The sequence below is a fragment of the Atractosteus spatula genome, chromosome 10, assembly GCF_055471065.1.
Source record: "Atractosteus spatula isolate fAtrSpa1 chromosome 10, fAtrSpa1.hap1, whole genome shotgun sequence".
NCBI lineage: Eukaryota > Metazoa > Chordata > Actinopteri > Semionotiformes > Lepisosteidae > Atractosteus > Atractosteus spatula.
This window is the reverse complement of record NC_142715.1, coordinates 73,704-82,401: the sequence shown is the minus strand read 5'-3', so window position 1 is coordinate 82,401 and position 8,698 is coordinate 73,704. Positions and strand designations below refer to the sequence as shown.

Here is an 8,698-nt window from a genome sequence, read left to right as displayed (position 1 = left end):
TGACTCTCAATAATAATAATACAGTGTGTGATCTCCTGTCTTAGCCTGAGGAACAGACAGTGAACCTGTCTCTCAATAATAATAACCTTGTGTGGAATGTCCTGTCCCAGTCTGAGGAGCAAACAGTGAGCATGTCTCTCAATAATAATAGAACAGAGTGTGATCTCCAGTCCCAGCAAGAGGAACAGACAGTGAGCCTATATCTCAATAATAATAATACAGTGCGTGATCACCTGTACTAGCCTGAGGAACAGACAGTGAACCTGTCTCTCAATAATAATAATACAGTGTGTGACCTCCTGTCCTAGCCTGAGGAAGAGACAGTGAACCTCTCTGTCAGTAATAATAATACAGTGTGTGATCTCCTGTCCCAGCCCAAAAGAAGAGACAGTGAGCCAATCTCTCAATAATAATAATACAGTGTGTGATCTCCTGTCCCAGCCTGAGGAACAGACAGTGAACCTGTCTCTCAATAATAATAATAATACAGTGTGTGACCTCCTCTCCCAGCTTGAGGAACAGACAGTAAGCCTCTCTCTCATTAATAATAATAAAGTGTGTGACCTCCTGTCCCAGCCTGAGGAACAGCGAGCCTGTCTCTCAATAATAACAATACAGTGTGTCATCTCCTGTCCCAGCCTGAGGAAAGTGAGCTTGTCTCTTAATAATAATAATAATACAGTGTGATCTCCTGTCCCAGCCTGAGTAACAGTGAACCTGTCTCTCAATAATAATAATACAGTGTGTGACCTCCATTTCCAGCCTGAGGAAGAGACAGTGAACCTCTCTATCAGTAGTAATAATACAGTGTGTGATCTCCTGTCCCAGCCCTAAAGAAGAGACAGTGAGCCTGTCTCTCAATCATAATAATACAGTGTGTGATCTCCTGTCTCAGCCTGGGGAACAGACAGTAAACCTGTCTCTCAATAATAATAATACAGTGTGTGACCTCCATTTCCAGCCTGAGGAAGAGACAGTGAACCTCTCTATCAGTAGTAATAATACAGTGTGTGATCTCCTGTCCCAGCCCTAAAGAAGAGACAGTGAGCCTGTCTCTCAATCATAATAATACAGTGTGTGATCTCCTGTCTCAGCCTGAGGAACAGACAGTGATCCTGTCTCTCAATAATAATACCCTAGTGTGGAATGTCCTGTCCCAGTCTGAGGATCAAGCAATGAGCATGTCACTCAGTAATAATAGAATAGTGCGTGATCTCCTGCAATATTCTGAGGAACAGACAGTGAGCCTGTCTCTCAATAATAATAATACAGTGTGTGACCTCCTATCCCAGCCTGAGGAACAGACAGTGAGCCTGTCTCTCAATAATAATAATACAGTGTGTGACCTCCTGTCCCAGCCTGGGGAAGAGACAGTGAGCCTGCCACTCAATAATAATATTACAGTGTGTGATCTCCTTTCCCAGCCAGGGATCAGACAGTAAATCTGTCTCATAATAATAGTAATCCACTGTCTTAGCCTGAGGAACAGACAGTGATCCTGTCTCTCAATAATAATAAAAATACAGTGTGTGACGTCCTGTCCCAGCCTGAGGAACAGACAGTGAGCCTGTCTCTCAATAATAATAATAATACAGTGTGTGACCTCCTGTCCCAGCCTGAGGAACAGACAGTGAGCCTGTCTCTCAATAATAATCAGTGTGTGACTTCCTGTCCCAGCCTGAGGAACAGACAGTGAGCCTGTCTCTCAATAATAATAATACAGTGTGTGTCCTCCTGTCCCAGCTTGGGGAACAGTAAGCCAGACTCTCAACAATAATAATACAGTGTGATCTACTGTCCCAGCCTGAGGAACAGTGAGCTTGTCTCTCAATAATAATAATACAGTTTGATCTCCTGTCCCAGCCTGAGGAACAGACAGTGAGCCTCTCTCTCAATAATAATAATAAAGTGTGTGACCTCCTGTCCCAGCCTGAGGAACAGCGAGCCCGTCTCTTAATAATAATAATACAGTGTGATCTCCTGTCCCAGCCTGAGGAACAGTGAGCCCGACTCTCAATAATAATAATACAGTGTGTGATCTCCTGTCTTAGCCTGAGGAACTGACAGTGAACCTGTCTCTCAATAATAATAACCTTGTGTGGAATGTCCTGTCCCAGTCTGAGGAGAAAACAGCGAGCATGTCTCTCAGTAATAATAGAACAGTGTGTGATCTCCAGTCCCCGCAAGAGGAACAGACAGTGAGCCTATATCTCAATAATAATAATACAGTGCGTGACCTCCTGTCCCAGCCTGAGGAAGAGACAGTGAACCTCTCTGTCAGTAATAATAATACAGTGTGTGATCTCCTGTCCCAGCCCAAAAGAAGGGACAGTGAGCCTATCTCTCAATAATAATAATACAGTGTGTGATCTCCTGTCCCAGCCTGAGGAACAGACAGTGAACCTGTCTCTCAATAATAATAATAATACAGTGTGTGACCTCCTGTCCCAGCCTGAGGAACAGACTGTGAGCCTGTCTCTCAATAATAATAATACAGTGTGTGACTTCCTGTCCCAGCATGAGGAACAGACAGTGAGCCTCTCTCTCAATAATAATAATAAGGTGTGTGACCTCCTGTCCCAGCCTGAGGAACAGCGAGCCTGTCTCTCAATAACAATAATACAGTGCGTGATCACCTGTACTAGCCTGAGGAACAGACAGTGAACCTGTCTCTCAATAATAATAATAATACAGTTTGTGACCTCCTGTCCCAGCCCAAAAGAAGAGACAGTGAGCCTATCTCTCAATAATAATAATACAGTGTGTGATCTCCTGTCCCAGCCTGAGGAACAGACAGTGAACCTGTCTCTCAATAATAATAATAATACAGTGTGTGACCTCCTGTCCCAGCCTGAGGAACAGACAGTGAGCCAGTCTCTCAATAATAATAATACAGTGTGTGACTTCCTGTCCCAGCATGAGGAACAGACAGTGAGCCTCTCTCTCAATAATAATAATAAGGTGTGTGACCTCCTGTCCCAGCCTGAGGAACAGCGAGCCTGTCTCTCAATAATAATAATACAGTGTGTCATCACCTGTCCCAGCCTTAGGAACAGTGAGCTTGTCTCTTAATAATAATAATACAGTGTGATCTCTTATCCCAACCTGAGGAACAGTGAGCTTGTCTCTTAATAATAATAATACAGTGTGATCTCTTATCCCAACCTGAGGAACAGTGAGCCTGACTCTCAATAATAATAATACAGTGTGTGATCTCCTGTCTTAGCCTGAGGAACAGACAGTGAACCTGTCTCTCAATAATAATAACCTTGTGTGGAATGTCCTGTCCCAGTCTGAGGAACAAACAGTGAGCATTTCTCTCAATAATAATAGAACTGTGTGATCTTTAGTCCCAGCAAGAGGAACAGACAGTGAGCCTATATCTCAATAACAATAATACAGTGCGTGATCACCTGTACTAGCCTGAGGAACAGACAGTGAGCCTGTCTCTCAATAATAATAATACAGTGTGTGACTTCCTGTCCCAGCATGAGTAACAGACAGTGAACCTCTCTCTCAATAATAATAATAAAGTGTGTTACCTCCTTTCCCAGCCTGAGGAACAGCGAGCCTGTCTCTCAATAATAATAATACAGTGTGTCACCTCCTGTCCCAGCCTGAGGAACAGTGAGCTTGTCTCTTAATAATAATAATACAGTGTGATCTCCTGTCCCAGCCTGAGGAACAGTGAGCCTGACTCTCAATAATAATAAAACAGTGTGTGATCTCCTGTCTTAGCCTGAGGAACAGACAGTGAACCTGTCTCTCAATAATAATAACCTTGTGTGGAATGTACTGTCCCAGTCTGAGGAACAAACAGTGAGCATGTCTCTCAATAATAATAGAACAGTGTGTGATCTCCAGTCCCAGCAAGAGGAACAGACAGTGAGCCTATATCTCAATAATAATAATACAGTGCGTGATCACCTGTACTAGCCTGAGGAACAGACAGTGAACCTGTCTCTCAATAATAATAATACAGTGTGATCTCCTGTCCCAGCCTGAGGAACAGGCAGTGAGCCTGTCTCTCAATAATAATAATACAGTTTGTGATCTCCTGTCCCAGCCCAAAGGAAGAAACAGTGAGCCTATCTCTCAATAATATTAATAAACTGTGTGATCTCCTGTCCCAGCCTGAGACACAGACAGTGAGCCTCTCTCTCAATAATAATAATACAGAGTGTGATCTCCTGTCCCAGTCTGGGGAACAGAAAGTGAGCCTGTCTCTCAGTAATAATAATATAGTGTGTGATCCACTGTCCTAGCCTGGGGAACAGACAGTCAGCCCGTCTCTCATTAATAATAATACAGTGTGTGATCTCCTGTCCCAACCTGAGGAACAGATAGGAGTGAGCCGGTTTCTCAATAATAATAAAGCAGATTATGATCTCCTGTCCCAGCCTAAGGAACAGTCAGGAAAGAGCAGGTCTCTCGATAATAATAATACAGTGTGTGATCTCCTGTCCTAGCCTGAGGAACAGACAGTGAGCCTGTCTCTCAATAATAATAATACAGTGTGTGACTTCCTGTCCAAGCCTGAGGAACAGACTGTGAGCCAGTCTCTCAAAATAATAAAAATACAGTGTGTGACCTCCTGTCCCAGCCTGAGGAAGAGACAGTGAGCCTGCCTCTCAATTATAATAATACAGTGTGTGACCTCCTGCCCCAGCCTGGGGAACAGTGAGCCAGACTCTCAATAATAATAATACAGTGTGATCTCCTGTCCCAGCCTGAGGAACAGTGAGTCTGTCTCTCAATAATACAAATACAGTGTGTGATCTTCTGTCCCAGCCTGAGGAACAGACAGTGAGTCTTTCCCTCATTAATAATAATACAGTGTGTGACTTCCTGTCCAAGCCTGAGGAACAGAGAGTGAGCCTTTCCCTCAATAAGAATAATACAGTGTGTGACCTCCTGTCCTAGCCTGAGGAACAGACAGTGAGCCTGTCTCTCAATAATAATAATACAGTGTGTGACCTCCTGTCCCAGCCTGGGGAACAGTGAGCCAGACTCTCAATAATAATAATACAGTGTGATCTCCTGTCGCAGCCTGAGGAACAGTGAGCCTGTCTCTCAATAATAAAAATACAGTTTGTGATCTCCTGTCCCAGCCTGAGGAACAGACAGTGAGCCTGTCTCTCAATAATAATAATACAGTGTGTGATGTCCTGTCCCAGCCCAAAGGAAGAGACAGTAAGCCTATCTCTCAATTATATTAATAAACTGTTTGATCTCCTGTCCTAGCCTGAGATACAGACAGTGAGCCTGTCTCTCAGTAATAATAATAAAGAGTGTGATCCACTGTCCCAGCCTGGGGAACAGACAGTCAGCCCGTCTCTCAATAATAAAAAAACAGTTTGTGATCTCCTGTCCCAGCCTGAGGAACAGACAGTGAGCCTGTCTCTCAATAATAATAATAATAATAATTATAATAATAATAATAGAGTGTGTGACCACCGACAATGGCCACAAAGCCGGGGAATGGCACCTGTAAAGTGTTAATTGGGGCACAGGAACAGCCCGTCTTGTCTCGGGGGCCGGCTTCAAAGACAATACAGCAAACACAACGGGGCAGGGGAAGAAGACGACACGACACATGCAGGTACATTCAGTTCCGGCCGGAACGAGTCATTTGTCAGTGTTTTCAAGTGCTGGGAGCCGAGTAATCCTTCGCTTGTATCGTTTCTCCCCGGTGACTAGATCTCACCCTGCGACTCTCGACTGGGCTCACCCACGGCAGCCCAGCAGGTGTGAGCCTAGCTGGCACCCGGATGGGAGATTCCCCCCAGAAAAGCTCAGGTTGCTGCTGCTCCTGCAAGAGGTGTGACTGGGACCAGTAGGGAGCGCTCACCCTGCGGTCTGTGTGGCTTTCTTATGCCCCAGCATCCTGATGGCAACACTCTGCTGCACAAACAGGCGCCGCTCTTCGGGGGAGGCGTAAAACCGAGGTCCCGACCCTCCTTGGCCATTAAGAAATTCCAAGGCGTCTCTCAAAAAGAGATGCCGGAGGTGTCACTCTGGTGTTAGTGTTCCCCTTTACCAATCAGTCGGGGTCTCCTCCTAATCAGCGTCTCATATGTAACAATCAATGACGAGGCCCTCCTGTCCTGCGATATTGTACTTGTCTCCTGGCCGCTGGCTGGCGCCGTGAGATTTAGTCCTTGCGCAAGAGACCGGGGGCAGAGCGCGAACGCGGTCCCCCGCCCCCCGCAAAGTGTGCGCTCCAGGTTCCCTCTCGGGGCTCTGCAACACAGCGGAAAGGCAGCGAGAAGGAACCTCTTGCTCTGACGCCGCAAGGCCACAAGAGGGCGGAGGCGCCGCGCGCCCGGCCGACGTGTTGGACTGGTGCGCTTTATGTGCTGAAATAAACACGCGACAGCCCAGAAATGTTTTCAGAGTGCTGTGCACTGGAGGTTTTTGTCTTGTGAAGACTTGCCTTGTGCTCCTCCGTGCAGTTTGTTTGTCCTCCTCCAGTGCGAGACAAGCCAACACTAGGGAGCACATTCGCCAACATCCAGGCACGCAATGCGATTTGGAATGAAGCTCCTTTCCAAAGAGTTGCACACGATCGATCCTTCAGTCCTGCTCGGGGAGCACGGAGCCCCAGCCACACACAGCTTCAAGTAGCGAGTCAGGCGCCACTGCTTTCACTTGCGGCCACACCACCCTCAACGCGCCCGATCTCGTCTGATCTCAGAAGCTAAGCAGGGTCGGGTCTCGTTAGTACTTGGATGGGAGACCGCCTGGGAATACCTGGTGCTGCAAGCTTTTGCTCTCTCGGCCAGCAGGGGTCGCCATTGGTGCCGTAGGCTTTGGGAGGAAAACCTGGAGGATGGAAAGGTGATCTATAGCCTCATCTCTAGAGATGTTTTGTTGCTATGGCATGTGTGTGACCCATATAAAAAAAACCCCGTTTGTAAAACGAATATCGAAGCTGCCTCGAAATCTACAAATGAAGATGAGTCGATAAACCACTTGTTTTTCGTACAACTATACATATATTCATTTATTACTGATTTCATTCATTGAGCACGGATACAATAGAGGTACAGCCATTCACTGTTTGACATGTCTGCACTGGTACAGAACCTAGCAATCAGAAAATGGGTGAAACTGTCTTTAGAATTAGCATACAGTACCGAGGTCCCCATGACCAAATAAAGGCTAACCTCGATAATCAGCCTAAATAATGCAGACTACAGCAAAACAACTGACTTTGAAAAGGGAATGAATGTCCGGAACCAGCTTGAAATGCCTCTCCGGACCTCTAACTAAAAGAAACCGAGAACCAGCAGTATCATCGACTCCTTTCGAACTGGGATCCTATCGCAGCCACGCAGTTCGTGGTGTCGTAACTCTTCCATATCTGATATTGGACCAAGCACATCAGATATAATCTTTGATATAATCTTAGTGTCCACATTATTATACATCTCTGTAAAGTTCTTATATACTAAAGCATTATTCATTTGTTTAAAACACTTCTGCAATGACAGTCTCTCCACTCTAACAGAACAAGGCCTTATTATCATCAAGCGCTGTAGGAGCTGCTGTTGTTCCTCCCTGTCCTAACTCTGTGTGTGACTCAGTACTGTTCTCTTCAGGTACATCAGTCTGCTGATCTGCAGGGTCAATCAACTGAGGATCCACATCCTGCTTTTTAAGATTAAATGCATACAGTTGTTTTTTGTGATTTTGTACAGAGTCACAGTCAAGTTCTTTACAACCTTGTCTAATATTGTTAGTATCTAGATTATTAATCTTCTTTGTAAAGTCCTCAGCTACTAAGAGCCCAGGTGTCTCACTCTCCGGCTCTGCCTTCATCATGGGCACAGAGTCCAGATCCTTGACACTCTGTCTGCTGTCTGTGTGCTGCTCACTGAGTGCTTCTTTCTCTTCTGCAGCAGTGAGCTCTGTCTCCTGCATCAGACTGGAGCCCCACTCCCCCTCACTGTGCTGCTGTTCAAGAGGAGCCCTTTCCCCAGCTTCAGGGAGAGCACTGGCCTCTGACCCTGAAAACACAGGAGAAGAGAATAAAACCTTTAATGTGATCTTAGAGGAGAATTCAAAAGGAAATAATATTCATACATAAGAGGCTTAAAAATTTAATTTTGAGATAGCAAGGAAATATCATCAATAACCTTGTCTAAATTAAATTGTCAAAGCTCATTTTTTAAACTAGATATACACCAAGTAGTCAAACACACTTGAGTTGCCTGAACATAGATAACGTGAAAAGGAACTGAAAATAATAAAATAATTTTCATCCTAGTTTCTGTCCGGGTGAGGTTCTGAATCCAACAAAAGGAAATGTTCAGCCACAGTGATCAGAAAAGCATGAACTGCAGATGCAGAACAAGACTTGTTCTCCTACAAATGAAAGGGATTTTATAGCACCTAGATAGACTAGCACAGAGCACTTGTCACCCCAATATTCACAAACTGAGTGGATGCTACAGTTCACTGACACTGCACCGAGACACAGGAGAAAACATGCAAGATGGGGCCGACAGGGAAGGCTGCCGTCCTGCGAGCTCCCATTCGTCCTTGTCTATTTTTTTATTTTTTGTTGTTTTTCGTACTGCTAACTGCACATACTGCTTGCTCAGTGATTAGTTATAACCGACAAACACTTATAAACATAAGATCGAATATTGGCACAGTTAAATCTACACCAATAATTACTGCCGACTATCTG

General features: G+C 45.1%; 1 pseudogene; it reads left to right on the top strand.

The window, feature by feature from the left end:
* Positions 1-6,649: 6,649 nt before the first annotated feature.
* On the top strand, positions 6,650-6,768 carry LOC148824346 (5S ribosomal RNA; annotated as a pseudogene).
* The last annotated feature ends 1,930 nt before the right edge of the window (positions 6,769-8,698 follow it).